The sequence below is a fragment of the Lissotriton helveticus genome, chromosome 1_1 (assembly GCF_964261635.1).
Source record: "Lissotriton helveticus chromosome 1_1, aLisHel1.1, whole genome shotgun sequence".
In the NCBI taxonomy this organism is placed as follows: Eukaryota; Metazoa; Chordata; class Amphibia; order Caudata; family Salamandridae; genus Lissotriton; species Lissotriton helveticus.
The window spans coordinates 292,143,269-292,157,006 of record NC_136057.1 but is presented as its reverse complement, the minus strand read 5'-3'; the positions used below and the strand labels follow the sequence as shown (position 1 = coordinate 292,157,006).

The 13,738-nt window shown below is 50.6% G+C and overlaps 1 protein-coding gene across 1 annotated transcript in view; it reads right to left on the bottom strand.

Moving 5' to 3' along the window:
• LOC144797766 (aldo-keto reductase family 1 member B1-like) overlaps positions 1 to 13,738 on the bottom strand; it is a 207,643-nt gene that overhangs the window by 55,625 nt on the left and 138,280 nt on the right. The window lies entirely within an intron of this gene.

Below are 13,738 nucleotides of genomic sequence, written 5' to 3'. Positions count from 1 at the left end.
AAAACGGAAACAAAAATAAAGGCATTGTCATTTATTTATTTATTTATTTATTTTATTTTAACGACTTGTAGAGCGCCTGGTGACCCGAAGGCATCCCCGCGCTGTAATGATTTTGATATCCAGATGAGATGGAGGAGAAAAAAGGAAGAAAAAAGGGGGGGACGTTATTTCGGAAATAGAAGTGTTTTCAATTTTTTTCTAAAAATAAGATAGCTGAGTTCCAGTCTGAGGGTACGGGGGAGTGAGTTCCATCTGGTGGAAGCTTTCACAGAGAAGCGTCGGCCACCAGTGCGTGTCTTTTTAAATTTGGGGATGTTGGCTAGATGTTCATTCTCGGACCGCAGGGATCTGGGAGCTATATAAGGCGTTACCAGGTCGCTGAGAATCGGGGGGCCAGCTCCATTAATCAGTTTGTAAGCCGTGCACATGGCTTTGAATTCCACCCTTTGACGCACCGGGAGCCAGTGCAGGGCTTTGAGGGCAGGTTTAGCTGACACTCTGGAGGGAAGGTTCATGAGTAGTCGGGCTGCAGCGTTCTGTGTTCGTTGTATTTTAGCCAAGGTGGCCTCAGGGGCACCCAGGTAAACCATGTTACTGTAGTCCAGCCGTGACAGTATTAGCCCTTGGACTAGGAGTTTTCTGGAGGTGGGCGGGAGTAGGGGAAGAATCTTGCGGGTGGTGCGCATAAGCCCAAAACAGGTTCCTGCAGTTTTGGCCGCTTGTGTTTTCATTGATAGCTCGGGTTCTAGCCAGACTCCTAGGGTCTTAATTTCTTTTTTCGGGGTGGGAATTTCCCCGAACACGTCTGGCCAGGCTGATGGGGGGATGGTCACCCATTGTTTTCCCATGAGCATCACTTCGGTCTTCGACCCGTTTAATTTGAGTGAAGATTCACACATCCAGCTATAGATTTTCGTAAGGCAATTTGCCAAATTGTCTGGGTGATCGTCTAGTTGGGATAGGGAGACGACCAGCTGTGTGTCATCCGCGTAACTCACAATTTTGATGCCGAAGGGTGTCACCACGTCTTCAAGGGGGGCCATATAAGCATTAAAAAGCGTAGGGCTTAGAGATGATCCCTGGGGGACTCCGCTCGTGAGGGGGAGGGTGGACGAGTGGTGATTGCTGTCCCATACCTGGAACGTGCGCCCGGCAAGGAAGGACTCTATCCACCTGAGCGCCATCCCGGTGAGCCCTGCTGCCGCCAGCCGTTGGAGGAGGACACGATGGTTGACTGTGTCGAAGGCTGCACTAAGATCCAGGAGGATCACTGCCACTGACACTCCTGAATCCAAAATGCGCCTTGCCTCCTCGATAACGGTCAGAAGGGCGGTGTCAGTGCTATGACCCGGGCGAAACCCAGTTTGGGATTGCCGTAAGATGTTATTTGCCTCGAGAAACTGAGACAATTGTCCGTTGACCAATTTCTCAGCTACCTTGCTGATGCCAGGGAGGAGTGAGATTGGCCGGTAGTTTGCCATGTCTGCTGGGTCTAGCTGGGGTTTTTTAAGGAGTGCTTTCACGACTGCGCTCTTCCAGCTATCGGGGACAGATCCTTGGGCAAGTGAGCTGTTAATAAGCTCTGTGATCGTGGGAACTATGACAGGGGCTACGGTTTTGAGGAATCTAATTGGTGCTGGATCCAGAGGTGATCCGCTTTTCATTTTGGCCAAGGTTGCATCTACCTCGTTGCAGGTTACTGCCCTAAATGTAGCTAGTTGGGGGCGCATGCTGCTTCCTGGTTGGCTGGAGGGTGATTCATTGTCCGTGTGACTAGAGGGACAGGGGGGGGGAAGGGATGTTAAGATTCGGGCAATTTTGTCATTAAAATAGGTGGCTAATTCGTTGCTTCGGTCAACAGGGGGGGCGTTGGAGGAAGGAGTGGTTGGTACTTTCAGTAGCTCTTTTACGATTAGGAAGGATTCCCTAGCTAAGTTGGTAGATTCTCTTATCCGAGTGTCGTAGTGGGAGGCTTTAGAGTGCTTAATGGAGGCTTTGTAAAATCTAACTGAGTTCTGGTAGGCTTCCTTGCTGGCGTGCTGCCAGTCTTTCCTCCATAGCCGTTCGGCTTTCTTGCATTTTTTACGTAGTAATCGAAGTTCCGGGGTATACCACGGGGCGGAACCTGGTTTCCCGTTTTTGTCCTCCCGGGTTCTAAATGGGAGTACGGAATCCAGGGAGGTAGTAATCCAGTCTCTGAATTTACTATCGGCGATAGCCGGGTCTTCTGCATGGGCGGGGATAGTCGACTCTAGGGTCCTTGCCCAGTCTTTACAATGTCAATAGCTCAAGCTCATGTAAATGCGAGACCTATTGCATTGCAAATGCTTGTTATGAATGTTAATACCGTAGATTGTGGATTGGCACAGTTGAGTCCAAACTCTACAGCGTTCGCGGGGAACTTTGGTCTCCATTTGTCATGATGGAAATTTTCAGCACATGGATCAGGCCCAGCTCATACCACTGGCGGCTCCATGTTAAACATTCAAGAATCTGCACCTGTAAAAATGTCCAGAATTACATGTGGAAATCGCTGTGCTAACTCTAGTTGTTGCAAGTTTTTTTCTTCAAATTAGGACACAATCCATAGGGCTCTATAGGGAGTAACTTGAAATACCCCCCTGAAACTGTAATTCTGGAATTACGGTCAGCCTTGGTCTTGATAACAGCGCAGTTACTGCTGCACCACTTCCAATGGATGTATTGATGGTTTACTTCCAATAGCACAAGGACAGTGAGGACCTGTGTGGACTTGTGGATGATGTTCACCTTATTAGTGATGAGAACAGCAAAGCCAAAAACCAGCAGCTCTCCCGCCCTGTACCACAGGGGCATTCCATGGGGGACCCATGCTATCCAGCGTGCATGGCACATCTATCAAACCCATGACAAGCGGGTCAGCATGCAGTGATTTGACTAATTATACCACAGTGCATATTAATGCATGCTGTTTTCTCCAGAGTCAATGACCTGCTGACTGGGTTCTGCAAGGCCCCTGCTTGGTCTGGAGCCAGCAAGAAACCAGTGCTGTTCATCGCCCATGAGCTGAACGCCCCCTGCTGCCATACCTCACTTCCGGGTGCCTCTTGTTTGCCGGCTTGTAGCAGTCCTGCCCCTCCATGAAGTACAACCCGGCAGACGTTCATGACAGGAGGCAGGCGAGCAGCAGCAGCTCGGGTCGGGTCATGGTCAGTTAGTGATTGTGGCTCATGTGATTTCTCACTCCGATCCATAGCAGACAGACCCTTCTGGGTCCGTCCCGAGGGTGAGTAATGGTATCTGGGACCACCCTTTAAAGGGGCCGTCGGAAATATACAGAGCCTCAAAGGAGCTTACCCGTAAATCCTTTGATTTAAGTAAAAAAAAGAAGAAAGAGCGCAGTGTCCCAGAAGCGGAAGTTGCGCTCGATATAAAAAAATAAAAATAAAAAAAAAACAAGCGCGGTGTCCCTGAAGCGGGCGTCGCACTCAATATTACATTTAAAACAAGCATCTCTGTAGAATTTGATCCCAATAACATTTGCATAGTGTTTTCACTTTAAAGGCGAACGGAAAAAAAATAGTGCTACCGACTAATAAAAGAGACAGTGTAACACCACAAGTAAAAGTTTCAGTCCTGATGGGCGGTCCCAAAAGGAGACAGGGCGGTAACAAGGAGGGACTAAGAAGCCTCATTATCAATCGGAAGTCAGCATTAACCATAGACAATGACGCCAGCTAATGAAAATTATGGGCGGGGCTTCCACACCACTTCAAGAAAATACCCTAATACAGCATGCCTCATAAAGCAAACAGCGCATGAGCTGCAACGCTAGGGGAGACCTAAAAATCACTTTGTGCACGTGTCTCCAAACTCCAGATGTTGGCTAACTGTGAGGCGCTACTCAGTCCTAAGTCATAGAAATCGTCATGGTACACACCTCATACATCATCAACACTATTTATGATTTCCAGACTTCCGAGGCACTCAGTTTGGAGGTGCATGATATAAAATGCAAATTGGGCATATACAAATATGGATAGTGGCCTGCGATTCTCACCTGCTTTCATTTTCTCTATTAGCCTATTCACAAGCATTGAATATTGTTGTCAATTACAATGAAAGAAAAATAAATAAGTAAATCAGTCTTCCTTACCAGCATTGCTCGAATCTGTTAGCAGATCTCTTATCTGTTGGTTTGTGGAAGAACAGTTTCAAACTCAGTACTGCGCAGTTATCACTGTCCTATTTACAAACATTGCACACATACAGCCTGATTCATGTACGGGCCGTTTTGCGTGTCCCTAATAGCGATTAATAGCGACTCGCTATTGAGGAAACGCAAAACGGCATTCATGTACTTTTCGGGGAAAAAATAGCGACTCGCACGCGGGCGCTAAAGCCGTTAGCGACCTACAAAAAATGCAGAAAAATCGCTATTTCCGGCTACCTGCGATCGGGATTGCGACTCGCATTCCCGATCGCACGGGATTGCGAGTCGCAATCCCGTGCGATCGGGAATGCGAGTCGCATTCTCGCGGGATCTGGAAAACGGGAAGACGCATTCCGAGCACCGTGATGACATCACAACCAGGAAGCAGCCAAATCCCACCCCCAAACACCACAGTGACGCTATCCATCGAGTGTTCACGACGGAAAGCTGCCGCTAAACCTCCGTTAGCGACTCCCGTACCGGCCGAAATAGCGACCGCCATGTCCGACGAACCTCTCCCTGGCCCCAGCAACAGCGCTGGCCGCAAGCGCAAACTCAAGTTCTCCGAGCAGGAGCTGGAGAACCTGATTGAAGGGGTGGTGGCCAACCACGACCAGCTCTTTGGTGCCAACTCCAGGAGGGTCCCAGAGCAGGAGAAGCGCAGGATCTGGGTGGGGATTGCCTCCAGTGTCAACTCTGTGGGCGTTGCGGACAGGTCGTTGGAGGAGCTGAAAAAGCGCTGGTACGACCTCCGAGGGCGTGCCAAGGAGAGGGTGGCGGAGCGCCTTGGTGAGGCATCAGGCAATGGAGGTGGTGGACCGACTGTCCCACCCAACACACCCCTGGAGGACCAGGTTGAGGACACCTTGGAGAGGGAGGCGTGTGTTGGCGTGACCCCTCTGGACTCCTCCCGCCCCACCCAAGACACCCAAGGTAAGTGGCATGCGACTGCGACCCTGTCCCCTATGACCGTCCCTGACCAAATAGGCTCACTCATTGGCCCTTAGTCATGCCTATGTTGTGCATCAGGAAAAGCCCTGAAGCATTGTGGGAGACGTAGTATGTCCACAATGTAGTAGTACCACAATGCGGCCAGAAAGGTTCCAAAGTGCGCAAATCCACAGCCATCCAGGGAATGACACCCAGCATGCATGTAACATCTGCACGTCTGACAGTCACATGCACCTAATGAGTATCCACTTACCCTCACAGGTGCCGATGATAGCAGTGACAGCGAGAGGCTGCTGATTGATGAGGAGGCCCAGGAGGAGGAATCCCTACCCGATACCCAGCCACCAGCCCCTGCCGCTGCGCCAACACCAGCAGCCAGGCCCCCCACCGTACCTGCTGCTACATCTGCAGGCCCACCGGCTGCCAAGACCAGAGCCCCCACCTTACCTGCTGCTACATCTGCAGGCCCACCGGCTGCCAAGACCAGAGCCCCCACCTTACCTGCTGCTACATCTGCAGGCCCACCGGCTGCCAGAGCCAGTCACCCCACCAATGTGCCTCCAGTGCCTGCCGCACCTGCAACACCAGCTGCTACACCACCTGCAGCTCGTCCAACCAGATCTGGGCCAGCCACATCCGCAACACAGCGGCCGCACAGCAGGAGGGGCAATTGGCATCTCCATGCCTGCATGAGCGTGGAGCGCCGCATGCTCCGAATACACCAGCGCCAGTCGCAGCAGCAAGGAGCCATCCAGCTCCAGCTGCATAAGATTGGCCGCAATGTGGCGGGAGTCGGCGAGCGGATGGACCGCATGACGGCGGCCATGGACCGCATGACGGCGGCAATGGAGGACAATACTGCAGCGCTCGTGAAACACCGCAGTGTTGCAAGCAGGCGCCACCACCAACTGTTGAGCCGGCTGTCGACCTATAGTCGCTCAAATTATGTGGCAGCGAATGCCACCACCCAGCTGGCGCGGCGCTCTTTGACCCAGCAGCACCAACTGGTCCAGTGCTGCGAGGACATTACCCGGGTGCTGGAGCACTTGACCACCGACGTTACCGCACTGCATACACCTGTGCTACCGGCCATTGTAGGGGGAGACGATGCGAGTGAGGGTGCCTCCAGTGTGAGCAGCCACTCTGCCACGCAGGTCCCCCCACCTAGGCGCAGCACCAGGGCTACGCCTGGTACAGCTGCCCAGGATGAGGAAGAGCCTCACAGGCGCCTGGGAATTACGCGCCGGAGGCGCCAATGACATTGTGTGAGGGACACAGGCGCAGGCTGACGCTAAGCCTGCCATGAACCTTCACATGCAGTATGCAGGAATACTGTATTTTGTAAATAGTTGTTACCATGACCCTTTTTTCTTGTGAATCAAACAAATACATTTATTTTGCTGCACACATTCGCCTTGTGTAATCATTACATTTTGCATGCAATTGTGATATGTGGGGTGGGGGAAGGGGGTGGGCTAGAAATTGTTAGCTGTGATGTGGTTGCGACGTCTGTGGCCTTCAGCTGGGTTCTCCCCGCGTGCATGGTGCGCATGTGCTGGTGGCCGGTCGTCCCCCTCAGATTCACTGCCTGAGATGTCAACTGGTATCTGGCGCTTGGTTGCAATGTTATGAAGCATTGCACAGACAGCCACAATGCGGCAGCACGCTGCAGGACTGTAATACATGGCCCCACCTGTCTTGTGCAGTATACGGAACCTGCTCTTGAGCAGGCCAAATGTCCTTTCAATACAGTTCCTTGTCCGGATGTGCGCAACATTGTAGCGCCGTTGCTGAGGTGTGGCAGGGTTGAGGTAAGGGGTCAGGAGGTATTCCCGTAGGGCGTAGCCACTGTCACCTGAATGAGAGGAGCAGATGTTGATTGCCTGTGCAGCGCAGTTACTTCATAGCAATGTGACATTGTCGACAAAGTGTACTTACCAAGTAGGTGTCCTTCCCCAAACTCTCCCCTGATCAGTCGTGTGTGGAGTCCGCTGTGCCTGAAGATAAAGGAGTCATGGGTACTCCCTGGGTACTGGGCCACAATGTCAGTGATGATGGTCTTGGCATTGCAGACCATCTGTATGTTGAGGGAGTGGTAGGACTTCCTGTTGCGGTACATATACTCCGTGCCAGCTGGTGGGCAGATGGCGACGTGGGTACAGTCTATGCAGCCGAGGACATGGGGAAAATGGGCGACATTATAAAATTGTAGTTTTGTCAGGTCCAATTCCTGTTGGCTCGTGGGAAATGTGATGTGCCGGTGGAGCTGGCTGAGCATGGCGTCAACAAAAGTGTGGAGGCAGCGTGACATGGTGGGCTGGGATATCCCCCCAGCAGCGGCTACTATGCCCTGGAAACTGCCGGAGGCCAGGAGGTGCAGGCTGCACAATACCTGCACATGTGTGGGCACAGAATTGTTTCGCCTTGTTGGGTGCTGCATGATGGGGTCGAGTTCTTGTATCAGCCAGGTGATCATTTCCCCATTCAGCCTGTATTTTGCATAAATCTGTTCTCTGGTTTGGCCCAGCAAGGTGACCCGCTGCCGGTAAATCCTTGCCTGCCTCATGCGTCTCCTCCGTGCTGCTCGCTGTAGCCTTCGCCGCCTCACCACCATGTACATCCCAGGCATTGTGGAACGCCTAATGCTGCTGCTGAATGTCCTTATGTGTGATTGGTCAGGCCTGGACCTGTTGGTGATTGGCCAACAGTTTTTCAAATTTTACTTAATCATGGCTTTTATTGTTACCACCTGCTTTGAGTTGTCCTTAAATTGCGCCGCGCAAACGTGCGATTTAGCGCTTTTTCGCTAATGTATTTCTTTCATGAATGCCGATTGAGACAATATTGCGTTTCGCTATTCATTTCGCAGATTCCGTGGTTGGTCGCTATTTCCGTATCGCTAATGCTCGACTTCCCGGAGTCTGCGACTATTACAGCGTAATCGCTATTCCAATCGCTATTATTTTTTTGCGAATTCGCTATTTCGTACTTGAATGCCGATTCCGTGTTTTGCACCCGCAATTGCGTTTTCGCAGCCATTGCGGGCGCTATTTCGCTTCATGAATCAGGCTGTAAGTCCCCATCTCTACTGTCTTGTAATTCTCTCCTCATTCTCTCATTTCTTCCTCATGCTCTTTCTGTGCTCTCTCATTCACAATCTTTCTTTGAAACAATTGACTATTCAGGTTTGCTTACATTCCAGCTGAGGCTGAGTATGTCTTCCTTTTGCTTGATGCCAGCTTACAGGGGAATTTGCCAGTCGTTTTGCTTTCAGAGGCCAAGAGGTTCAGGGCATCACTGAACAATGCCCTTATACAGCATATGTGTCTAAAACTTTCTACAGGCAGCACTCGGTGAGTTAACCCTGGCCACATTATGCCAAGTGTTCCATATTATAGGCTAGCACATGCAACTCTTTAATATAACAGTATAACAACCTGTGGTTAGGCTGGTATTCCTGCTTTAAATAGCTGGTGGGTTACGGTTTTTGAAAGCCTGATTAAGGTGCACGCTGTCACTGGCGTTGTGTTAATTTCTAAAGGCACTTCTCGGCCTGAAATTCCTATACCTTTGTTTAAAGAAGGTTGAGGCGCTGGACCTTTGTCTTTCCTCAGAGCAGCGGTTACCACAGTAGACTGAAATGGCAAACTGCCCACCACAATAAAAGTCTCCTCCTTGGATGTTTTGTATTTGACATTTGGAGGGCTCAGAATGAGGTCGATAATTGTGAATATGGAAAATCTCTAGGCAACATAATGGTCTATTAAAAATGATTAGACCATACATTAATGATAGTAATGCTAAACCCAATGCACTAACATTGAACATAAAAAACTAAATGAAGGTTCAGATTTCATAGATCATTATACCAAAGAGATATACATAAGGTGACAAAACAATATAATGTAATGTAGGCAAAATTGATAATAAGAGACAGAGTTACAGTGAAATTCATGTAACTGTGGAAACTTCGATATTGCTTTCACACAGTAAAGTATGAAACATCACGAAAATGAATAGAACAGACTATATACCAAAATATACAAAAACAATACATATGATTATACATAAAACAAGCCAATAGAGATTACTAAGCACAAGGTAAACAGTTAATTGATAAAATAATACAATTTTGGTTCTTCAGAAAATCGACACGCGTTTCGGTGAACATGACGCCTTCATCAGGAAACCCACATTGAAGGAAAAACCGGAACCAAACTAAGGGGTCGATTACGATGGCGGATGGAAGGACGACCGCCGGCCTGGAGTAGGCGGAAAATGCCTTTTTTCTGTCCGCCTGCCGCGGGCACTCCGTCCGCCATATTAGGATGGGAAACTCTGTCAAATGTCCGTACGTGGCGGAAAAGCACGCACCGCCGCAGAAGTACATCCGACCCCGCGGCGGACGTAACCAATCCAGAGACACCGCCATACGGAATGACGTCTTTGGCCATTCTCCAAATCACGATGGCGGAAAACACACATCAAATCGCTGCGGAAAAACAACCTGCCTGAACACGGCGGAATCACCACAGCGAAGATACAATACATTGCAGAGATACCCACCACAAGCAGATCGCCGTCATGGACCCAGCGCTACACGCATTTCCGATACTCTTCGTGCTCCACCACCTGCAAGTCATGGCCCATCGCCGACGACGACTACGCAGGTACGCCAATACACCAATTGCTGTCGGAAGGGGAATACCTGCCAGGGCTGTGACGTAGGGAGGGGGAGTGTCATGTTTGAGAAACTGCATTTACGATCGCACCAATATATCAACAATTCAAGTACACAACCAGGAATGACAACGACAAACCACGACACATGATTGACTTGCTTTTTTAAACATAATAGGGGTATAATCGTACACTACCCAAGAGCATGGGCACTGGGTAGAACAGGGCAGGTACATCTGAAGCAGCACATGAGGGCACAAAGCAGTATCATAACAGCAACAGGGCAGTGTTTACAACATAGCAGGTACATCAGAGGCAGCACGCGAGAGGGCACAATGCAGTATCAGGACAGCAACAGGGCAGTGTGTACAACAGAGCAGGTACATCAGAGGCAGCACATGATAGGGCACAATGCAGTATCAGAACAGCAACAGGGCAGTGTTTACAACAGAGCAGGTACATCAGAGGCAGCACATGAGAGGGCACAATGCAGTATCAGAACAGCAACAGGGCAGTGTGTACATCAGAGCAGGTACATCAGAGGCAGCACATAAGAGGGGCTAAGTGCATCAACAGTCCATGGCAAGGCACTGGTACATCAGAGGCAGCACATGAGAGGGGCCAAGTGCATCAACAGTCCATGGCAGAGAACATAGCAGGTACATGAGAAGCAGCACATGAGAGGGGCTAAGTGCATCAACAGTCCATGGCAGAGAACATAGCAGGTACATCAGAGGCAGCACATGAGAGGGGATAAGTGCATCAACAGTCCATGGCAGAGAACATAGCAGGTACATCAGAGGCAGCAATTTGGGAACAACATTACCAGACAAATCATTAACTCCTTGATATCACCGGGAAATAAAAATCCAATGATTAAATCGGAGACAATAATTCCAGGCAGAACAGATTACTGCCGAGTAGCCTATTAGGCTAGCTCCTCCCCCAAACTCTGGAATTATTGACCACGATAAAGGGTGATAGGAGTACTGATCGGTCATAAAACTATACTGCCCAAGGATAATCGATAACAACGGGGCAGTGAAAGCTCAGAATAAAAAACCATCAGACTCCCAAAGCCTCCTTATCTATACATCCGCAAGATGAGGATAAAAAAAAACAACAAAAAAAAAAATGCAGTATCAGAACAGCAACAGGGCAGTGTTTACAACAGAGCAGGTACATCAGAGGCAGCACATGAGAGGGGCTAAGTGCATCAACAGGCCATGGCAAGGCACTGGTACATCAGAGGCCACACAAGTACGTGGGTCAAGCGCCCCGGCCCAAGGACAGTAACAATGCAAGGGTGGTTACAATGGACAATCGAGACACAAAGTCAAATTAGATGTGAGTGATGGGAGCTACACCTCACAGCACAGAATCTGGTGGACTGCTTGAACTAGTCGCCTCAGACACACTGCCGGCACCAGTTACAGGAGTGTGAGACACAGCCACAACTCTAGTGACTGACACATGAGCCATAGACCCAGACACACTGCCAGCACCAGAAACAGGAGTGTGAGACACAGCCACAGCTCTTGTGACTGACACATGAGCCATAGACCCAGACACATTGCCAACACCAGAAACAGGAGTGTGAGACACAGCCACAACTCTAGTGACTGACACATGAGCCATAGACCCAGACACACTGCCAGCACCAGAAACAGGAGTGTGAGACACAGCCACAGCTCTTGTGACTGACACATGAGCCATAGACCCAGACACATTGCCAACACCAGAAACAGGAGTGTGAGACACAGCCACAGCCATAGACCCAGACACACTGCCAGGACATGTCCCTGTACACTGACCAACACATACCATGCCAGCATCTGACACATGAGAGTGGCTGACACACACAGTGCCAGTACCTGAAACAGGAGAGGGCACAACTGACACAGTGCTACTACATGATGAATGACAGTGAACAACAGACACAGTGCCACTATCTGACACATGAGAGTGAATGGCAGCTGACCCACTAGGACCACTGAAATGATGAGCCACAGGGCTGTATGGGCCAGAAGGCAGGGTGGCTCTGGGAGCTGGGGACAGCTGTACTGGAGCGACATTGGTGTCACTGGTGTGTGTCTCCGGTTCTTTGTGAAATGTAGGGGCACCCTGGACATGACTGGACTGGTAAGTGTTGTGGCCTCATCAGACATCAAAGAAGGATCATGTGCTTGTGGTGGTGTGCTCTCTGGGGACGTGCTGGACCCTGCTTGACGTTTGATGTGGCCCTGCCTTTCTGCCCTCTGCATCATGTGTAATGGGGGTGCAACAACAGTGTACTCCTTATTCTGCTTCTGCGGGGTGTGGATGGGAGTTGAGGTATGTGGGGACTCCACCGCTGACACATGTGTTTTACGTTCCTTCAACAACATCATCCTCAGGGCAGCCATGGGTGATGTATGCCTGTCCTTGATGGAGCTCGTGTCCATGGGAGAACCCTTGGCCCTGGGATGTGCCTTGGACGTAGGAGGTGTCCTGTCTCTGGAATGTCCTTGATCCCTGGGCGGTGCCCTGTCCCTGGGAGCAGACTTGTCCATTGTAGTGTACCTGTCCTTTGAAGTGTCCTTGTCCTTGGGAGTGCCCCTGCTCTTGGGAAGTGCCCTTTCCTTTGAAGCGGCCTTGTCCTTGGGAGTGTCCCTGCTCTTGGGAGGTGCCCTTTCCTTTGTAGTGTCCTTGTCCTTGAGTGTGTCCCTGCTCTTGGGAGTTGCCCTTTCCTTTATATAGCGCCTTGACGCCCGTGGGCATAGTTGCACTATATAAATTTCCTTTCATTTCATTCCTTCATTTCAAGCGTCCTTGTCCTTGGGAGTGTCCCTGCTCCTGGGAGGTGCCCTTTCCTTTGAAGCGTCCTTGTCCTTGGGAGTGTCCCTGCTCTTGGGAGGTGCCCTTTCCTTTGTAGTGTCCTTGTATTTGGGAGTGTCCCTGCTCCTGGGATGTGCCCTTTCCTGTGTAGTGTCCTTGTCCTTGGGAGTGTCCCTGCTCTTGGGAGGTGCCCTTTCCTGTGTAGAGTCCTTGTCCTTGGGAGTGTCCCTGCTCTTGGGATGTGCCCTTTCCTGTGTAGAGTCCTTGTCCTTGGGAGTGTCCCTGGCCTTGGGAGGTGCCCTTTCCTTTGTAGTGTCCTTGTCCTTGGGAGTGTCCCTGGACTTGGGAGGTGCCCTTGCCTTGGGAGTACCTTTTGAGGGGGATGCGTCTGTTACATGTGAATCACTTTCCCCAACACCCCTTGAGGATCCTGTGTGTCAACTCCAGTGTAGCTCATGACGTGATGGATGAAAGATTTCCCTGTCCTAGGGGATGGTGTTTGTGCCCTCCGTGCCCTGCCTTGCTGCCTGTGGCTGCTTCTAGTGCAATACCCCGAAAATGACTCCTGGTCTGAAATTTCACTCTCCCCTGAGACATCTAGTGGTGTGGATGGGGGAACAGAAGCAGCACCCTGTCCATGCGACTGAAGAATGGCTGAATACACAGTGTTTGCTAATGACTGAACTGTTCTGTGGAGACCAGCAACATCGCAATGCATCCCCTCCATGAATGCTACCACCTGCCCCAACTTCCTATCGTGGTCTTGGAATGCATTGATCATGTTGGTCTGCCCTACACACAGCTGTCGCAGCAGATCAACAGCCTCAGCACAAAGTGCACTTTGTGGCACAGGGGCAGGGGCAGCGGTGCCTGCGCCGAAGGCAACTCTGCTCCCCTTACTCTGGCGAGCACGAGCAGTACTTGTTGCAGTTGGTGGCAGTGTGGGCCCTGTGTGCTGTGTACCGACTGAAGGTGTTGATTGCCCACTCCCTGTCTGTGACAACAGTGCTGACTCACCACCACTGTCTGAGGATGAGGACAATGGTGTCTCCACATGTGAGTCCTCAGGGACGGTTCTGTCCCCCTCTCCGGGGCTTC